General features: G+C 34.9%; 2 protein-coding genes across 4 annotated transcripts in view; one reads left to right on the top strand and one right to left on the bottom strand.

Moving 5' to 3' along the window:
* LOC111085822 (vasorin-like) overlaps window positions 1–9,509 on the bottom strand; it is a 23,769-nt gene extending 14,260 nt beyond the window's left edge. The window contains exon 1 of the mRNA XM_022386166.1: window positions 9,284–9,509. The gene's annotated coding sequence lies outside the window, so the exon portion shown is untranslated. The remainder of the gene's footprint in view (window positions 1–9,283) is intronic.
* The window catches only part of LOC106459635 (rab3 GTPase-activating protein catalytic subunit-like), a 163,055-nt gene that overhangs the window by 76,366 nt on the left and 64,351 nt on the right, over window positions 1–22,338 (top strand). The window lies entirely within an intron of this gene.

A 22,338-nucleotide genomic window follows, 5' to 3' on the forward strand; every position in this document is an offset into this window, starting at 1 on the left:
GAAACTTAGCGATAATAAAGGAAAGTTTCTGAAAAAAAGAAGAAAGGAAACTAATATAAGAATATATATATTTTTGGTTTGAATCTTTATTAATTGATACTCAGCCTTGATTCATTCTGCATCACGCCGAAGCTTAGTGCCATATCTTTGTTCCCTAACAAGCGCAACTGGCACGAATGACAGTGGTGTACCGTACATTCTATTTATGTTTAAGTTAACAAATTTACCAGAAAGAACACTGGTTGCAGATGTTTATTAAATAGTTTTCAAGGAATTTTCTAAGGCAGGAATTGGTAGTAAGAAAATAGTTCTAGTTACAACTGATGGTATTCCCAGCACTATTGGTCAAGATATATGTCTTCTAAATTTGTTTCAAAATTGTGTTGGTCTTTCGATAATAAGTTTTCATTCCATTATCCATCAACAATATTGTGTGCAAAAGACTGTTCTTCGGCATTAAAAGAAATTATAGAAACTGTTTGAAAAAAAAAAGAAACAAATTGAAAAGCTTTTGGAAGACGTGAAATCAGAATATGAAACATTGTTGATAATGTATAACAATGTTCATTGGCTTAGCAGTGCACTTTCTCTAGAACGCTTCATAGACTGCTTGGAAGAGATCCGTTCGTTTTTGAACGAGAATGTTTTTTTTGTTGTTTTTTCTGAACTAAAGAGGTTAACATTCGCGAGTGAATACAACCTGTCTTCACCACGCAATCCCAACATCGCCAATTTTGACACCAGAAAGATAGAAAAATGCCCAATCACTGCTTGGGACCTGCAAGAAGGTATCTTTTTACCATATTCCATGTGAGTTGGTTGACATACACAAGAATAATTCACGAAATCCCCAAATTATGCCCTCCTAGCTGTGTATATTTGTTGTTGTTGTTTTTTTAAACTGGCTTTTGACGTCAGTATGTGTATAAGTTTGTCTGTGGTGAAAATATTGTTAAAATGCATGGGATGGAATAAAGAATTGAATCACCTGTTTAGTTTTATTAGGCACATGAACTCTTTGCTATAAATGGATAAGCATGCACACATTGAACGCGCAAACTACTTGCAACGTGTTTGTATAAGAGCTAGCCATTCCTATCTTGCTTCATTTCCAGACGTCATGTCAATCTCCCAGGAAGAGTCTAGCAGATAGTGAAGGGTACCTTGGTAACGAAGCAGCAAGGACTGCATTTAGTAAAAATCTCAAGTACATAGAGAAATAGTGGCTGTAAGCTTTGTGTGTGATTGGAACAGTCAGACTTTGAGTCGAATTATGAAACGAAACAAGAAGAATGCAACAACCAAAACATTTTCAGAGTTTTATGTTAAGTTCCAGCAGTCAGTTTCGGAGGCAACAGCAGGATGACAGATCAATCATCTGTAGTTGAGCTGCTTCACTTAAGTAGTTTATTTCCTTGAGAAACGCCCCGGTATGGTGACCACAACTTTGGGCCTTCAAACAGTGGCGAAAGCTGATCTGTTTACCTTGGATAGTGATGAAAGGTGATCTGTTTACCTTGGATAGTGATGAAAGCTGATCTGTTTACCTTGGATAGTGATGAAAGGTGATCTGTTTACCTTGGATAGTGATGAAAGCTGATCTGTTTACCTTGGATAGTGATGAAAGCTGATCTGATTACCTTGGATAGTGATGAAAGCTGATCTGTTTACCTTGGATAGTGATGAAAGGTTATCTGATTAAAGATTCAACTTGCATTGTTGTACTTGTATATGGACGCGTGTATATGGGCAGACAGTTCAGTAAAGGCTTTACCTAAGCACTTGTTTCTTGTTGCAAGGAATGTAGATAATCCAGTTATGGCCTTGTTTATATTTTGTTTGGACTTGTCCAAACATTGCACCGAAAAGCAGGATAACATCTGTCCATCCCATGTATGCCACAGTTTCATCTTATAATGCAGCTTATAGGACGCTGGTGATAATGGTATATTTTAAAATAAGTAGTTCTTCATACTGCAAGAGTTATGGCAGAGTACTTAAGTGTTCAGCACGACATAGCCTTCAGTAATCTGTCGTGGCTGTTCATTCATGTGACAAAAGCCTCTTTGAACCAGTAGGTATTGTAGTTAGTACTTACTGAGGAACGATAGTAATTTTGGCGTTCAAATCTTCCAACATCTCGCTGTTTCAGTGTGAAAGCGAATTTGTGGTGTCTTGAAGGCTCTGGTAGTATGATGTCGTATTAAACCTTCTTAACAGCTGTTTATATTTTTTCCAACCTTTTTTATAACTGTGTAAGTGTGGTTAAAATTTCGTTAAATGTACGTAGATATATATAACAGTGTGTGTTCGATTAAAACAAAGAAGTAAACAAAAATTGGGTACTATATATTTTTGTTTAACGGCAATATTAGTTTCAGTTCACTGCTTATAATGTCAGTAGATGATTTCTGATGTTAAATTATGTGTAAGAATCAATTAGTCAAAACACAAATAAATGACGTGATATTAATGCACCAATAGACGTCTGGTTAAAACACAAAGTTAGTTTGTTTTGAATTTCGCGCTAAGCTACATTAGGGTTATCTGCGCTAGTCGTTCCTAATTTAGAAGGACTAGAGGGAAGGCAGCTAGTCATCACCACCCATCGCCAACTCTTGGGCTACGAATAGTGGGATTGACCGGCACATTATAACGCCCTCACGGCTAAAAGGGAAAGCATGTTTGGTGGGATGGGAATTCTAACACGCGACCCTCAGATTGCGAGTCGAGTGCCCTAACCATCTGGCCATGCCGTTTGGTACAGATATTAATGTACCAGTAGGCATCTGGTTAAAACACAAATAAATGATGTTTGGTACATTTATGTATATAAAGATCCTATTCTTTGTGGGAAAATGTCTTCACCTTTCAAATTTTAATAACTTATGAATGAAAGTAAAGAAGAATGTAATAATATGTCAGTCACGCTATATCTGCTATATCCAGTGCTGACAAGGCCTTTCGCCCAAACCAGGACTCTTCAGGCCAGCTGGGATACGACCAACATAGTAGTGGTTGAGACGCTATTTATATTATCATATGTTTGAACAACGGCTGTTTTCATGTGAGAGATGACAAGCACACTAACAAGACTATACGCCCAGAACATGTTTTCTGCGTACACTGGTATTGCCAATTGTTTTATTTGTTATAATTTTTCAGTATTTAAATTAATATTCTCTCTTATCATTATCATCATAAGATTATTATTTCTTAACGCTAGTGCTGAGAAAGTCTGGGCTACATAATTTTATTATGGAATCCATTTACTTAACAATAACTCTGGACCTTTATTTTTGTTCCTGATCAAATACAAAATAGAATTGTTTCTAGTAACACTTAACTATATCTTTTGTCGAAGCTGTTTAGTTAACAGGGGTTTGGTAATAATTGGATTATCTAACATTGTTAAGTACCAAATCCATTTACTTCCGACAATATTTTGACCAATAACCATGTATTTTGTCGAATTAAATCAGTTAACCCTAGAATTACTGATAGAAACTCCATTTAACTACACTACTTACTTCTGGGTCCCCTGTGCCAAACTAATAATAAAAATTGCGCTTCACGCCTTGGAGACGAGGATACGTTATGTTGTAAGAGCGACTGTCAAATCCTATTGTTAGATTAGAACAGCCAAGAATTGGCGGTGGATGTTGTTGATTAGTAGCATTTCCTCTCGTCTATCCATTCAAAATTAGGAAGGGCTAGCTTAGACGACCCTCGAGTAGCGTTGCGCTTAAAAAAATCAATAATTCAATAACTACTTTTATTTAGAAAGAAAAAGAACACCTAAAATCGTGTAATAAGATTCCTGAAGGCAAAAAATACTTGCAACCAGGAGAAATTTCTATTTGAAAATCATGTGTTTTTGATTATTGTGACGATGTTTTAATGGCGGAAATTTAAAGTTTATGATTGCCCTTATATAAACTTAACACAATCCATTAACACGCGATAGAGCCTTAATAAGACAAAAAAACAAACAATAATCATGTGTATATAACTATGAATGAATATTTAGGGTAAGCTAACTCTCTCTCTCTTATTTTTATCTCAGTATTAAAAAAATAAAGTATTTTCCTGAGTCACGTATTCAAAGTTGTTCAGTAGAAAACTGTAAAATCGAAGGTTCCACTTGTTCAGATTAATAACGTTAAAGACAGTGCGGGTGGGGAGGAGATCATCTGCAAAACTCAAGATTCATCGTCAGACCCGACGTGGAGCGACTTGAAAAAGGTAGGGCCTGTTTTTGAGCAATCCTACCACTAGTTGAGACATTGGCCTTAATGCCGTGGGCGCTCAACAGTAAAGGTCGTTCTTCGTTAGCAGCCAAGCACGATGTAATTCCATATTTCATACCACCGACCTAAACGTAGGGTGCCTGCTCCACCTGGCGGTAATTAAGTGCGACGTTGTACATTACCCCTTTCAGGTTTTTGTCCATATAAGCTTTATTCAATAATAATCGACAAAGAGAAATTATTTCCTCTCTCCTGTAGAAGTTGCAACACGGTTTATTAACACCATCTTGCAATTATATATATATATATGTATATATAAATTGTACTTTAGACTGTCGCTGAGGTGATTTTTTTTAAAATAAACTGATTGGAAGACTAGTTTGACTGACAACAATATTAAAATTTCTTTTATTTCAACGATTTTTAGGCAAGTCCCCTATAAAAGTAATCACAATTAAAAAATATATTTGTGTTTGTATTTTTAACATGCATGTGAGTAAAGAATGTTAAGCCGTATCCGAATTGATCTGTGAGCGTGGACACATTAATTTGTAGCCTCTTTCAGGTATGAATTTTATATGTTCATGGTTTAGTACACCTTGAAGTTCATAAACCCAATGTAGAAGGTTAAAAGTCAGAGTAATTGGTTTCAGCTTTTCTGCAGTAATTTTAATTGGAAATATGTAGGTAAACATCATTACCAGAAGCCAATCCAAACGTCACGATCTTTCTTACTGAAATATCAGTTTTCAGAAATATTAATTCATCACAGGTAAGTTTTGATTAATTCACGTCCAACCACAACTTGAACATTTGATATATATTTTGAACATAAATGCGAACATGTTAAGGGTTGGCATGGACTGGTGGTTAAGGTACTCTACTCGCAATCTGAAGGTCGCGAGTTCGAACCCCGTAACCGAACATACTCGCCCTCTCAGTCGTGGGGGCGTTATAAAGTGACGCACTATTTGTTGGTAAAAGAGTAGTCTTAGAGTTGGGTGGTGTTGACTAGCTACTTTTCCTTTCGTCTATCACTGCTAAATTAGGGACGGCTAGCGCAGATATCTCTCATGTAGCTTTGCGTGAAATTAAAAAACAAAACGGATATGTTGAACTGCACAGTGAATATCTCTCATAATTTAATAAAAATTTACGTTATAGATTAGAATATGAGAAAACCAGTCATATTTTCAGAATACTAGACAGTCAGTCTTCTACACAGCATAGAAGAAATGTGTGTGAATAAATATATCTTTGTATGTACAAACGCATAAATTGAACTAACTGCAGTTGAGTTGGCTGGAAAGATTTGTGCGATTTCTTTAGACGTACTATGTAATACACATGTTCATAGTTTATCACATTATCCATTCATTCTCAACGTGACCATCTGGTGCCAGACTTAGCGTAGCCTAATGATTAGTCTGCCTGCCTACAGCTCAAAAGGTCTTAGGTTTACGCCACGGTGATGTTGAACACGGTGTGTTATAAAAGTGAAAATCAATTCGGTTCAAAATCAATACAAAGCTCTTGTTCCGGAAGGTGCTGTCAACTGACCGCATTCACAGTGGTCAGCGGTTCCAAATAATAAATGGCTATACAAAAACCGTAGGGGTCTTTTACCTGACCATTGATACCATGATCACATAAAGGTTGAAAACATCAATACTGCAGCTCGTCAAAACACTGCTTCATGTGTTGTTGTTATTATCGATACCGTTAATACATTAGTACCATTTTATATCAATCTACTTTCGACCCATTCTGTTCCCCTATGTATGGATTGAAATATTTTCAATAGAATTGAACTTGTGGTTTTTACATTCTAACGTGGAATTTTTACATTATTATTGTCTGTAGAGAAAAACAAGCATAACAGGATATACAAAGAAAAAAAGCATGATATTCAAACACGCAGCTTCTTTTGTAAACGGAAGTACGTGACAACCCGTTCAGTTCGTGGTTTCTACAAATTAGCAGAAAAGTAGGTCTGAACTTACAGGTTGCAAGAGGGTAGACTGAGGCACTGCATCAGGTTTCCTAGATAGAGCTTCCCATTAATTTGCCTGTAACTGTTCCTAAGTAGGTCGAGATGTCAGATTTTAACCCTGGTAATACTGACCTACATTTCTGGTGGGCCAAAAACGACCTCAGGAAACAGGCTTCATGATATATATTATATGGATCTTCTTTTTTTAAGAATTATGCGAAGTACTATTACCTTGAATTCCAGAACGTCTCGATATGATCCCGACACTAAGGGAAAGGTTACTCACCTCAACCTTTAATTGTCAGTCATTTACAAAATACATTCCTCCAAACATAATGTTAATATTATACATTATTTACTTACACGAGTTAACTTTTTACAACAGAATTGAAAGTTAGTGTATAAACTAACCGACGATTAAATATTTAACATTTTTAACCGACTCAGTCAGATTATTGAGCCAAACATTGTGCCAGTCTGATTCTAGTTATAGTAAAAATACAAAATTAGTCAGCTCACTGACTAAAACACTGAAACAATCACATCGCCGGACCAAATAGTATACTAGTTGAGTTCATATAGTGTTAAAGGTAAGTAGCCAGTCAGGTAACTGACTCAAATATTGTAAAAGCCAGGTTCATACAATCTTAAAAATACATAGACACTCAGATTACTGGACGAACACTCACTGTACTATTCATGTTCGTGTAGTAGAAGTAGTGAGGTCCAAAAGTAATCAGCCATTTGAGACAAACACGATCAATACCAATCAGATTCATGTTACATCAACGTTACAAGGAACCGAACGACGTTTGTATTGGTAAACTGTTAATAAGATCTGTATAGCGGTCGTGTTGTAATCAGATTGGTGTAAAGAAATGTATCGTCAGCTCAGTCTAAATACACACTGTCCTTTTAGTTCCTTGTTAGTTCATCAAAAGTAAGGCATGCTAGAAAGTAAATGTAGAGAAATATTTAATAGTGTTGTGATGTCTTTGCATTAGAAGTTATGTAATGTCAGTGTTACTTACTGTAAAATAACAGGTCTTTGAAAGTTTTAACTTCTGGAGGTGAAAGTTTTGTTTTAAAACACCTTGGTGTCGTGTCAGACATATTAAGTGTGATTTGGGTTCTGTTTTCCATTAAAAAATAATTTGAAACACTTGGAGTTTAGAATAATTTATATTAAGTATTCCAATTATTTGAATAAAATATGGCATAAGTCGACACCGAATTTTTCACTGTCCAGCAGGTTGAACCGGTAGTAACGATATATGTAAGGTGATGTCATCGCCTCAATCCTCCTACATTTGGTAAAATAGGTTAGTTTCTTGCCAGAGGGCGCTGCCGAAACTGATAATCGAGGAGAAGGGTTCCCACGCACAAACAAGATGCTTCGTAATCTGAAATTATTCTTTTGGACGTTCAGTATTTATTTTATAAAATGTAGTTATTTTGGCATTCACCATTGATGAAAACTCTTGAAAAGGTAAATACCGCATTTAAGGAGAAAAAGGAATAGTAGCCAGTTTTTACAAAATGTTTAAGAAAAAAATAGTCCGTGGAAAAATGAATATAGAATACGAAACTAGTAGTAAACAAGCTCTACATAAGTTAGATATTTTAAATAATTATGTGCGAAGCATGAAAAAGATTAGTTTAACCATATGTCCGTGTAGCTTGACATAATGATATACGAAGCTTGACAAGGTATCATTTTAACAAGTCAGGCACCTGTTTACTGATTCATAACTTCTAACTATCAAAACTGCTTTTCTGTAAATTAGAACGTTAACAAGAAAGGTGGTGAAATAGAGCATATAAGCACTTATATATATATATGTGTGTGTGTGTGTGTATGTGTGTAGTATTTCAATACATGTGTATGGAAACTCCAACCGGTTCTTATATCTCTGAACCTGTTTGTTGCAAAGAAAAGTAGGTATGATAAAATCTTTTACTGGAGATTTAAGTATTCAGAAAAACAAAACAAGCTATACGTCTGTGTGTGTAAAAGCGTGGTTGAAAGATATAAACTACAAAACTAGTTCTATGTAGTGACTGTATCTTTCTGAAGCGCTGTAGATGAGATTATCTCTAGTATACCAGTTATAAATTCATTATACAGTTTTGAGTAAGAGCAAATATTTAGAAAATGTATATTAGAAGATGGCCACTCTACACCCTTTTGTTTGTATGTATGTATGTGTAGGGTAAAGCTTTGGAACGTTCTAGTTTAACACTGCTGCTTAATCTTATAGACTAACCTATGTAACTGGTGATTTTGGTCATCACCTGAGACATTCCTCCAAACATTTAAGATTTAAGTGTGTGTTTCAACATATCACCACATCTCATAATCTGATAGACTAACCTATGTAGCTAGTGATTTTGGTCAGCACCTGAGACATTCAAAGAAGATTTAAGTGTGTGTGTTTCAACATATCACATCTCATAATCTGATAGACTAACCTATGTAACTAGTGATTTTGGTTAGCACCTGAGACATTCAAAGAAGATTTAAGTGTGTGTTTCAACATATCACATCTCATAATCTGATAGACTAACCTATGTAACTAGTGATTTTGGTTAGCACCTGAGACATTCAAAGAAGATTTAAGTGTGTGTTTCAACATATCACATCATAAAGTTCGCGTAATATCATCATCATTATATAAAAAACTACTATTTGAAAAATCAAGTTGAAATTCATATGAAGTTCAAATTATCTTTATAGAAAATTTTAGACAGAGCGTTAAATCAGTCTCAAATAACAGGCAAAAGGAGAAAAAAAAAGTATAACAAATATGAGTACAGAGGAAGATAGAGCCTTCTTACATCAAACATATAAATAGAAGTAGACAGAGGGAAAAATTGAACCACTTGAATAAACTCAGACAGTTGTAGGATGATATAAAAACAGAAAAAAATTGGGTTCCATGAAACAGATGGACAAAAAATATAAATTAGTATTAAGTTATCTTTAAAAAAAAAAACGTGAATTGTTTTAGAAAAAAAAGATAAGAAGTTTTTTACATACCTGTTGTAAATTACAAAGGTTCTTTTTAACTTGCCTAAACAAGCCCACCTTGGAATATGTAAAGGTGTGCTTCGGTTCCAGAAAGTTAATGCGTTGGGATATTTCTTTACCAACTTGACAGGTTTCGTCAATTTGCTTTTGTTTCACAATGATGTGGCCAATTTATCTTGTAGTGAGTGGCCATTGGTCACTCAGTTCTGTAGTGGGAACAGTTTACTACACATTCAAGTATAAAAATATATTACTAGATGATTGCATCGGGTAAGACCCTCACCCACCATCCACTTGATGAAAATCTGACCGATTGGTTGGGTCGCATGGAGAACTGTGTACCTGTAACCGGCTGTGCTTGTTTTGGAAAAACAAGAACGAGTCCACTTTTGCTTACAGGGGAGTGGGGAGTGGTGGATAGAATTTTATAATTCACGGTTGGATCGAAAAATGTATATCGGGATCACTTTATAGATTAGGAATGCATCTCGAGATATGAGTGGATTATATCATGGAATCATATGTTAAAAGCATTGATTTTTTATGTACTTTTTAGTTCGTGTGACTTTCAAGACATTTGTACCTCTGGATTCAGTTGTTTTGTATCGGTACTCGTGATCTTGGATCATATTGGGTGTTTATGCTATGGACCGCTAGAAATTGTTTCATGGGATAGCGAACTGTATCAAATATATGTTGTTCTTCTGAAAACTTGCCTTTCGAACTGTGTCATAAAAGAAATGTATCTAGACAGGCTTGCATATATGTATGCATAAGAGTCAACTATATTGCAACATTGATATGCGTGTTTTATCAGAATTTTATTTACACAGAATTCTGGATGGCATTTTTTATTTATTTTTACATTTAAGCTGTGTGGTATGAGAAAGGCCCTTTTGTAATCACAATATTTAGTAAGATAGGCTTAAGAATAACTTATTATTCTTAAAATTTCCTGTGTTATATCAAAAGAGTCGTACATTGGAATGTGTCTGAGTGACATCTTTGTAATATTGGGATTCTGTGTTGTAATGTATTACGCCTCAATCCTGAGGCTTTCAGTCTTTATCCTATGTACATCATAATTTTTGGATTTCGCAACATTGGATTCTTTTATTATTTCGAAAAGGCACCAGAGTCGATATAATCCTATGTTACGTTAGTAGAGCTGCACGTTACGATCATGTGTGTTTTTAGTTTTCCATAAAGTTTCCTTGTGATATTTTAAACCTGTGAGGTTTTTGTCTGGTATAAATTTTAAATATCGCCTGTTTTAGCTCGGAACTGTGGGAGTTTGAAAATTTAACTTCTGTATAATATCAGATATATTGTATCTCGAGGTTCTGTGGTCTTACATATTGTTAGAATGCTGGTACTAGAAATTTTGGACGTTACTATGATCCTGTGTAAGCCCAAGTGTCGAAATGTCAGATATTCATGTTGGTACATAGTTCAGTTAGTGTTAACGTGTGTAATATCGAAATATAAGATATTCAAATTAATGCACTGACTTGCTAATCAGTTTTTCTGTACATTTTGTGTAAGTGTGGATTATTCAGATTGGCGTGTAGATGGTATAGCGATATTTCTGTATCTTTCTTATATTTGAATAAAGAAGAACAATGTTACGTCATTTAGAAATGTGGTGCGTTTAAGTTTTCGGATATTTTAGAAGTAACTGGCGGTGAGAGATTAGCATGCTAATATGTAAGTTGCTATAAATCTTATTGTAATGTGAGATGTATAGGTTGGCGCATATCTGAATAATAACTGGCGGTATGTAGATTAACATGTTAATACTTAAGTCATTGTATACTGATTTAGAAATATGGTGTATATATGTTGACGCATATTTCATTAAGTGCTGACAGTGTAGAGATTAACACGCTAATACAAATTTGTTGTGTTCACTTGCTTAGAAATGTGAAGCACTTAAGATGGCCATCATTCTGGCAGTGTTGAGGCCCACAATGGCTAACACGTAAGCCATTGTGCCATGTTTAGGAATGTAAGTTAGCACAGCAGATTTTGCATTTTTTTCATCTCAGTTTTCGATTAAACTCTCATGTTCTGCCATAGGTAAGTCCCCACCCTGTGGCTCAGCGGTAAGTCTGAAGGCTTATAACGCTTAAAATCAGGTTTCGATCTTGCTGTGAGAAGAGCACAGATAGCCTATTGTGTAGCTCTGTGATTAAGTAAATTATATTAAACGATTTTAAAGACTCAACAAGTCGTTACAGTCCATTTCGCCACGTCCGGTCCTGCTCTGTATGACGGCCGTGTTTCTTGACAATAGTCCTGTATCGTAGTTTACATTGAAATAGGCTCCCAAAGCAGACCAGTCTTCCCTGCAGGCTTTACATCGTGTATCTAGTGTACGAGGTCGATGGTTTTCCAGCACCCGTTTGCAGTCAAATCCTCAGGCGATGCATCTGGTGACTTGCCTAATATATCTTCGTATGGTCTGGTTGGAAGGGTGCTTAAATCTCAATATGAAAGTCACAGGTTCGAATCCCCGTCACCGAACATGCTCGCCTTCTCAACCGTGGGGCGTTATAATGTGACGGTCAATCCTACTCTTTGTTGGTAAAAAAGGTAACTCAAGAGTTGATGGTGGATGATGTTGTCTAATTGCCTTCCCTCTAGTCTATCACTGCTAAATTAGGGACGGCTAGCGCAGATAGTCCTCGTGTAGCTTTGCGCGAAATTCAAACCAAACCAAATATTTTCGGATAAGTAGCATGAATACCATTTTCATTCTCCATCTGCTTGAGTTATGCAGCTGTTTTGGAAGCAACTTGTGTACACGTGACATGTGTCTCTTTGCCAGACAGAAAACCTTCGTAATTATGTTGCGTAATGTTGCCTGTTACAAGACGCCGCATTTTCTTACTACAGCTGGTGTACGACTTGTTGTGTGTCTCTTTTTGGATGAACCTGGGCTCACAAGGTGATTCATTTTCCTTTGTTTTCCAATATTGTTAAGTATTAGGTCGTCAAGAAATTTATATTAGATGAAAAAAAACGAACAACTTATATACCAAAACAAAACATTTATTAAATGAAATAGTCTCCATTTTTATCGATCATGCTTTCTCACCTTACAATCAGGTTGTTAATGCCTCGATTAAAGAAATCACTTGGCTTTGAAGTAACAAAAACATGTCAATGTTCTCTTTAACACCTTCCATATTTGCATACGTTTTCTCATTAAGATGGTGTTGCTGCCAAAGAAAAAATGGTAATCTAATGGTGCCATATCTGGAGAATATGGGGGAGAACTTCCCAACCCAACTCCATAATCTTGTTTTGCGTCAAACATGCCACATGTGAACGTGCATTGTCGTGGAGAAGAAGAATACCTTTCCGATTGACGAGCGAAGGATGTTTCTGTTGAAGAGCTTGATTTAAACGTTCCAATTGCTGAATATAGATCTCTGCATTGACAGTTCGCTGTGGATTGAGGAGTTCGAAATGAATTACTCCTTTGATGTCCCACCAAATGCAAAGCATCATTTTCTGTGGATGGAGTCCAGGTTTTGGCGTCGGAAGTGGTTTTTGTCTAGGACTGAGCTATTGTTTTTGGCGTTTAATATTCGCATAGGGAATCCATTTTTCATCAGCGGTGACAATTCTGTCCAAAAATGGTTCATGCACATTAAGAGCCTGAAGAGACAAAGCAACATTCACACGTTGGAAACAATGATCATCGGAGAGTTCATGAGGCACCCAAACACCTTCTTTAAGGAGTTTTCCCATATTCCTTAGATGTTTACATATTATTTCATGAGAGACATGCAATTTCAGGGCCATTTCACGAGTGTGTTGCCTTTGGTTAGACTCAACAAGCGTCTTCTGAGCATCATTATCAATTCCAACATGTCGGCCCCTGCCGTCACAGTTTTTAAGGTTAAAGTCACCTGAACGAAATTTGCTGAACCATCGTTGACACAACGTTGAAAACATTTCCATAAACATCTTTTATATTCTTTATGACTACAGAGGCGTTGTTTTCCTTCTTGAATTAAAACAGCATTACATGCCAATTGTGTGTCTCGTCATGTGTCATCACTATAAGGGAATAGAGTATGCTAAACTTTACACACTATATAGGCTACACTAACGTGACGTTTAGGCGGTTTGTTTAACTATTATACGTGATGTTAGTTTTTTTGGGAGGTGGTTAATGAAAGGGTTCCAAAACACGACATTAATTTCTTGACGACCTAATATAAGGGATATCTTAGTCTTGGAAATTCAAAATCCACGAGCTGAACACATCTGTATGATCCAAGTGTAAAAATATTCATACTACCTACGAAACGTCAAAATGTAGTTCTGATACATACGTTCCACCGCGACTTTATATCGGCTGTGATTCTTATGTTGCTAGCTGATTTACGTATTCAAAATTGGTTCAATATCACTTACTCAGCGCTTTGTGTAACATTTATTTGAGCCTTGATCGTCCTTGTGAATTATGAATTAAAAATCTTCAGTACAAAATATGCACATGAAGTGAACTTTTACTACCCACTTAAACAATGAAAAGTGTGATTGTGAAATCATGTGAAGCTTTTGTTAATGTTGGGAAAATTAATTTAGAAAGTGATTGTATTGATTAATTTTTACAAAAGTTACGTCAAAAAAGTGAAAAATTTCCAGTAAGAACTCAAGGGTATTGAACTTTCCGGAATGTAAAACCGTGTAAATTGTTAGTTCGTCCCTGTAGTTCCTGAGATATTTGGAACCTAACTTTTCCTTGAACCTGTCGGAAACCGGAAACGTTTTCCGCTCAATTTCACGGTATTATAAACATGGCAGTTTTATTTACATTTTTTTAAGAAACTGAATAGGAAAGTGAAAGTTATAGAACTGACTTCTGCTCTTTAAGAACATCGTTTCATGATAAAAGGATCTCCTAAAAGCATTTCCAATAGGCAATAGTACGTGGTATTATCGTGGTTTTGCCTAAGAGCTAGTAAACGGGCCATTTAATTCCAAACGTAAGAAATGTAGACAACAAGAGACATTCTTTGAACAGCTTTAATACCTGTGAAGTTTCAGCAGTTTAGTGGGAAAAATCGTCCACACTTGAGGGATCACAAGTATTCTAGCCATTATCCAAAATCATAGGGAAAAGTATTCATAAAAAAGTTTATAAGTATCAGTTTTACTTATAAATACACATTTTTTCATGTTTACTTCGCCTAAGCTTTTTAGCATGCCAAAATGTCATTTTTGTTGCGTTTTGATAGAATTAATTCTGACTTTTTTTTATTCGATATCTTAATTACTCTCCTAAAGCCTTTTTAGTATCACAAGTTTTCTTTTATAGTGTGTTTTGATAGAATTAACTGTACTATGTCTTTCTTTTTTTTTTTTGTTCTATATCTTAATTACTCTCTTAAAGTTTTTTCTTATCCCAAATCTTCCTTTATGGTGTGTTTTGATAGAATTAACTGTGACTTTTTTGTTCTATATCTTAATTACTCTGCTAAAGTTTTTTCTTGTCTCAAATATCCTTTTCTGCTTTATGGTGTGTTTTGATAGAATTAACAGTGACTTTTTTGGTTTTATATCTTAATTACTCTGCTAAAGTTTTTTCTTATCCCAAATATCTCTTTCTGGTGTGTTTTGATAGAATTAACTGTGACTTTTTGGTCTGTATCTTAATTACGCTGCTAAAGTTTTTTATCCCAAATCTTCTTTTCTGATATGTTTTGATAGAATAAACTGTAACTTTTTTGTTTTGTATGGTAAGTACTGAACTGCCTAAGTTTCTATGTTTCGTATGTTGTTTTACTATATGACATCATCACAGACCTTGCGTTTTTCATGGTACGTATAACATTTATAGTTCTGTAATTTGTAGATATGGGAATGGTTTTTGTATTGTATGAAATACTAGTTTGTATTGACGATTACTGCATTAACATCGCTTCCTAGTGGTTGTTTAGTTTCGAGAACAAAAAATGTAGTTATAAACATACCAATAATAATAATATATTAGTCAAACACACATGGGATAATCATTATATCTTTAATTTCCTTATCCTCAAATCTCATTTCTTGGATTTGTTATCCCAGAATATTTGTGTGAAGCATTTTTCTTAAATATATTTTGACTGCTGATGTAAGCATATTTTTTTATGGAAAGGCTGTATTGCTGTCCGTGGCGTGACTTTGCTGCTCCATCTGTCTCCAGAATAATATGCAACTATAATTGCTAGAATAGCTAGAGAATAGTTCTCATATAGGAGCATATTAGATGTCGGAAACATTCGTAGGTTTCCGGAAACTAGCACTCTATCAGAAATACCTCGTGGTAAGGAGAAGTTTGGGTTTGAGATACTGTTGTGGATCTCTATCTTCAGTAACGAAAATTTTAAGACCTAAAGAGCAATCATTGTTTACAGATCAGCAGTGGAACACACAACATTATCAAACTTAGCCAATATATATCTGTATATGGAGCTTCGAAAGTGAAGTAGCACGCACGCCATCTCTAACCAGTAAATACCGATAGGTGAACCATAAACACTTAGTGGATGTGTGTTACATACTTTAAAAAAGTGTTTGTAATTGCAGTATGAAAACAAATGGACGATACCAGACTGTAGGAAGTCGAACTGTTTATATACTCCAAGACATTTAACGAGTCAGACTCTGGTAACTTGAACTGGTTAATGAGTCGGACTGTGTGGTTAATCGGACTGGTTAACGAGACAGTTTGAAATGTTTGTGTGTACTTGAACTAATTAATCTAATTCTCCTTGTACATGAATAAAGTTATGTGGCACTCTTTGATTATTCATTCTTTACCATGGTCACCGTTTAACTGGTTGCTTATCTGGGAAGAAAAGAACGTGAAGACAACAAAAGCCAAGAGCTGTTATATAAGACGCATGCGAGCATCGTCGTGAGGTTTCTGTAAAAGAAAACGAAGCATATTTAACCAGTGTTTTAATAGTTAGGCTTCAAGTGCAATAGTTTTCATTTTTTACATACATCTTCATGCTTAAGCTCTTAAATTAAGCTTTATCTCATACAGCTAGATGAAAATATGATAATACGCTACGTCTGCGAGTTCCTACTATTACAGTGTGCTTCTTCAACTGAATGCACATGTTTACGTCATGACTCCTTCAGCACGTATTCGTAGACTAAATCGTACAGAACAGATTTCGTGACCGTGGAAACTATGAAAAGGAATGTCTAACCAAATGGCTAATCATAGAAAGCGTGAATTTTTATAGTTGTGTTTCTTGTTCAAGGTTCAATGAACTTTAGGAAAGAACGCTCATAGAAAATATAGTTTTATTCAAAATGATGTAATAATGCCTTTGCTATTTGGACACTGTAAATATTATCACAGGTTCTTAGTCAAGACAAATTAATCTAGATATCATAGAAGACATGTATGTTAATCTCCGAGTGTCGTTTTCATTTGGTTTGAACACGTGGTTCTTGGCTCTCTCCAACTCTCACTACAACATTTCTCCCACAAAACAAAGTTATCTCTGCTCAACATATCATAAATGAGGTGATACTTGTTTACAAGCCATACATTATTTGTTGACCGATGTATTATAATACTGATCCTCTCTACTTTACCTCTTTCATAAAACCCAACTGTAATAATACTGCCACTGTATATTCAATCCACATATTACTGGGGCCTAACTGCAACTGTTGTATTTTACATTTTTTAATCCGTACGCTAACAAGATATAACTGATATAAAACTGTTTGTGTGTACTTTCCCTTGTGTTTTTAATCCAATCTAAGACCTTCCTCTAATAAAACGTTTTGTGTACGGTTTATCCCCTCCTTGGAACATCTCCCTACTATAACACGTGTTAAAATGTTATTTTTATGTTATAAAACTTTTTGTGTTCGGTTTATCCCCTCCTTGGAACATCTCTCTACTATAACACGTTATAATGTTATTTTTATGTTATAAAACTGTTTTGTGTGTGTGTGTGTGAACTACACCTTCTTTTTTAAACCCAGTCTAAGACCTTACTGGTATAAAACTGTGTCTGCATGTCCCTATTAAAGCTGACACTTATATGTTATTTTTAAGTCTTCCTAGTTGAAAGCCGTATCAAATTGTGAATAAATGTTATCTAGTTTCGAACCCATCACTAATTTAAAAAATTTAATTTCAACATCAGTATCATGGTTTTGATTGACATGGAAAGCATATTATTGAGACACAAAACCTATAATATCTGACACAATTCCTTTACATCGACACAAAAACTTGTTATTAAAATATGACTGTATTACGTAGCCGTACTGGATATTTATTTTGTGTATAGTTAAAGTACAAAAGTAATGCTACAGTTAATACAGTAATTTAGCGCTCTAGCTAGAGCAAAGAAATAATGTAGCACCCTTTTCAGCGAGTTCTTGTTACAGATAAAACGTACATCATTGATAGATAGTTAGGTAAGTGAAATAGACAGGAAGACTTGCATGTCAACAAAATGTTTAGGAGACAACTAAAGAAAGAAAATGTGTAACAGGCAGAGTTACGAATGTGTAATTAGAATATTAGTTAGGTTGACACTGGACAGACAGACAAACAGTTTAAGTATATAGACCACGGACAGCGTGATTGACGTTATAAATTCATGTATGAGTATATATAGAAAGACGAACGACAAAACAAACATAAAAACAGTTAGCCAGGTGACAGATTGGCTCCACAGACATGAAACATTTCTGTAGTTTATTAAAACAGTTAAAGAGCCGATCAGTTATCCGTGGTCTACTGGACACGGTAGAGAAAAGGTCTTTGAACCTTTACTAGTGGTCACTGGCCTTTGGTTTATAAAAAAAAGAGTGAAAACCAGTCCTTTGATTTACGTGCTAGGCCTCTACTGTGATTTTGTAAAGGGTAATTTCTTAAATAAATGAGTGAGAGACAACCGCCTATCTACTCACGTTCTGAGTAATATATATAGTTAGCCAAGTAGGCTTTAAAATAGCTTCCACCTAATGTAACACAGACCGTCTCTCTTTCTTTTTTTAGCTAGGAAACGCACTGAATTCAGAAAATATATTAGTAGCGTTGACCGGCGCTTGATCCGTGCTTAAGATGCTGTAAATAAGTTCGAGAAGGTAATTTTAATTTACTTCTAACAAGATAAATAAAAAATTGGGAATTTAAAAACCTGCAAATAGGGATCGTAAAAAGTAAGGAAGCTGGAGATGCTGTAGATATTGTTTACTCAAAGTACAAACCTCTATTTTGGCTCCATGCTGTAAACTAGAATTACATTTGGTGGAGTTAAAATAGGAATTTGTAGTTTGGATAGATAATGCTACAGTATCTCCAGCTTCCTTACTTTTTTACGATACATATTTGCAGGTTTTTAAATTCCCAGTTTTTTATTTATCTTGTTTGTTGGTTTTATTATGCTCAACTATAGGCGAATATTACTTGATATGGTAGCTGATACGGGTCTCACTTCATACATAATATAGGGGTTGGCTCCCTAAACACACCGATTGTATAGTGTACAAAGCATTGAATATCTACATGTGACAGTCATCTAATGTTCATCTATTATTGGCTGGTAATTCCTGTTTCACTTAAGCTTTTTTAGAGGAACATCAGATATTTGTAAGAAAGCTAACTTCAATGGTTAATGATAACATCGTTAACACTAGAATTATAATGTTTTTAGCTTATGTAAAATATAAAAGAAACAAATCGACTTTTCAATACCCCTACGACCTTCGCAGTACATTATACAATATTCTATAAAAGTATTGGGTGCAATACACCAAGCAATTTTTGTTATAGGCTGGTAAGTGAATAATAATAAGAAGAAGAATTACAAACTGGCCATTTTGAGCGGATTTTCTTTTACTTTTTTGTGCACTTTTATGTGTACGACCTTAATATTAATAGTAAAGATTTTAAAGTGTTGTTTGAACTAATCTTTACTGTTTATTGTACTTTTTGCCTGAACGCAAATTTGTGCAATTCCTTGCGATCCCAATTACGAACCATTATCGTGGTTCATAATACAAAAGCATGGATTTTGAGTTGGCCTGTAAATCTAATATTGGTGCCGTTTACTTTGTAGCATACACTGCTTTCTGACAAGTAACAAACCGCCTTTAAAAGTATTACACGAACTTCGTGACAACACTCAAACTCCAGATATCCTTAATCTAATTTACCCATTAATTCCTTAGCATAACTTAGTTTTAAATTCTGATTCGAGATATTGCGTACAATTAGACACACACGACTGGTTATTTGGGTCTGTCCTATTCTTTTCTTCTTCTTTACAACTTCAAACTTCTAAGTATAGTTTTCAAACGACTTCACTGTATACAAATAAAAAAATTACATACCAACTTTAATTGAAACGATATATAGTTCACCTTAGTGCCATTAAAGACATACACACACCTTGACGCTTTTACAGTTAGATAATTATTGTTATTCTGAAATTGAGTTTCTGAGGCTAACAAAAAGTGCCGCTTGGTACTAATATCCACTAATGGTGTTGCTGTTACCACACAATCATGATACCTCATGAAATGTTGCGCTTATATTATGCTCTTTCATGCTAACGTTTCGTTGTTTCTGTGGTTACCACACAATGATGACACCTCATGAAATATTTCATGTTGTTGTGGTGGTGTTTGTGTGATTATCACACAACCATGCTGTTTCATGAAATGATTTATATTTTAAGCTCTGCACTGCCTCATGCTTATTCTGTTACGAGGACGGTCTTAATTTTTTCTTACAAGTACAACATAAATTTTACTGGAAACTGTGGCACTAAGTCCATTCAAAGAATCCAGAAAAAAACAACAAATAGCAACAGTAATAAGGGAAAGTACAACGGATATGTTAATAATCTTAGTTCATCCTTAAAGGAACTATAACGTTACAACGGATCTGTTAATAATCTTAGTTCGTCCTTAAAGGTATAACTTTACAACGGATCTGTTAATAATCTTAGTTCGTCCTTAAAGGTATACCTTTACAACGGATCTGTTAATAATCTTAGTTCGTCCTTAAATCCTTTACAACGGATCTGTTAATAATCTTAGTTAAAAATATGTTACAGTGATTGTCTCTTGTGAAGAACAGGATACACTAGCATTAAAAACATGTTACAGTGGTTGTCACTTGTGAATAATAGGATACACCAGCATTAAAAACATGTTACAGTGGTTGTCACTTGTGAATAACAGGATACACTAGCATTAAAACATGTTACAGTGGTTGTCACTTGTGATGAACAGGATACACTAGCATTAGAAACATGTTACAGTGGTTGTCACTTGTGAATAACAGGATACACTAGCATTAAAAACATGTTACAGTGATTGTCACTTGTTAAGAACAGGATACACTAGCATTAAAACATGTTACAGTGGTTGTCACTTGTGATGAACAGGATACACTAGCATTAAAACATGTTACAGTGGTTGTCACTTGTGAAGAACAGGATACGCTAGCATTAGAAACATGTTCAGTGATTGCCACTTATGAAGAACAGGATACACTAGCATTAAAAACATGTTACAGTGGTTGTCACTTGTGAACAACAGGATACACCAGCATTAAAAACATGTTACAGTGATTGTCACTTGTTAAGAACAGGATACACTAGCATTAAAACATGTTACAGTGGTTGTCACTTGTGAATAACAGGATACACTAGCATTAAAAACATGTTACAGTGATTGTCACTTGTTAAGAACAGAATACACTAGCATTAAAACATGTTACAGTGGTTGTCACTTGTGATGAACAGGATACACTAGCATTAAAACATGTTACAGTGTTTGTCACTTGTGATGAACAGGATACACTAGCATTAGAAACATATTACAGTGGTTGTCACTTGTGAATAACAGGATACACTAGCATTAAAAACATGTTACAGTGGTTGTCACTTGTGAAGAACATAATACACTAGCATTAAAAACATGTTACAGTGATTGTCACTTGTGAAGAACAGGATACTCTAGTATTAGAAACATGTTACAGTGGTTGTCACTTGTGAAGAACAGGATATACTAGCATTAAAAACATGTTATAGTGATTGTCACTTATGAAGAATACACTAGTATTAGAAACATGTTACAGTGATTGCCACTTATGAAGAACAGGATACTCTAGTATTAGAAACATGTTACAGTGGTTGTCACTTGTGAAGAACAGGATACTCTAGCATTAGAAACAAGTTACAGTGATTGTCACTTATGAAGAACAGGATACTCTAGTATTAGAAACATGTTACAGTGGTTGTCACTTGTGAAGAACAGGATACTCTAGCATTAGAAACATATTACAGTGATTGTCACTATATTCTTGCTGTTTTCTTAACCCTCTTAATAGTAAAAGATCAGCAATATATGACCAACATGAGTACATTCTATACCCAGCTTTTATTTTTGTTATCCACCGAATTTCACAGCGTGAATAGATTTGTAGTCCTTACAAAAGAGTTTAATAATTAAAGGTTATATACTAACATTACGTGTGTATACGTAATGTACCAAAGTTAGTAATCAAAGGGTTAAACAAGCTTTCATGATTCATCTTGACAAACAGAACACTAGTAAGTTTGATTGCCTTTTATCTTTATTCCACGAATAGAAAATTTACATTACAATTCGTTAAAATTTGGTAAAAAGAAAGAATATTTTGAATGGTAAAAGCGTTTTGTGTACTGATTTGAAGTGGAAGTAATGTATGTGAAGCTTATGGTTAGCTGATGGCGTATGTAGTGCAGTATGCATTAAACCTTCTGTTTCTGAATAAATTCAACTTTTGAACTTGGAAAAGTACGTGTTTTATATACATCTTTAAGTTTATACTGAAGTGTTGTGTTTAAAAAAATTGATCAACCTTAAAAGCATCTTAGTTTACAGTAATTACTTAAATTTGAGTTTGTTCATTCTTCTTCGAAGTTTTTTCGAGGTCAGAAATACAATATTTTCCTATACATTATCTGTGATTGTACTTTATTTTCTTGTGTTTATTATATTCAAGTGATTTTTCGATCGTCAAC

Source organism: Limulus polyphemus, unplaced genomic scaffold (assembly GCF_000517525.1).
Source record: "Limulus polyphemus unplaced genomic scaffold, Limulus_polyphemus-2.1.2 Scaffold641, whole genome shotgun sequence".
Classification (NCBI taxonomy): Eukaryota; Metazoa; Arthropoda; class Merostomata; order Xiphosura; family Limulidae; genus Limulus; species Limulus polyphemus.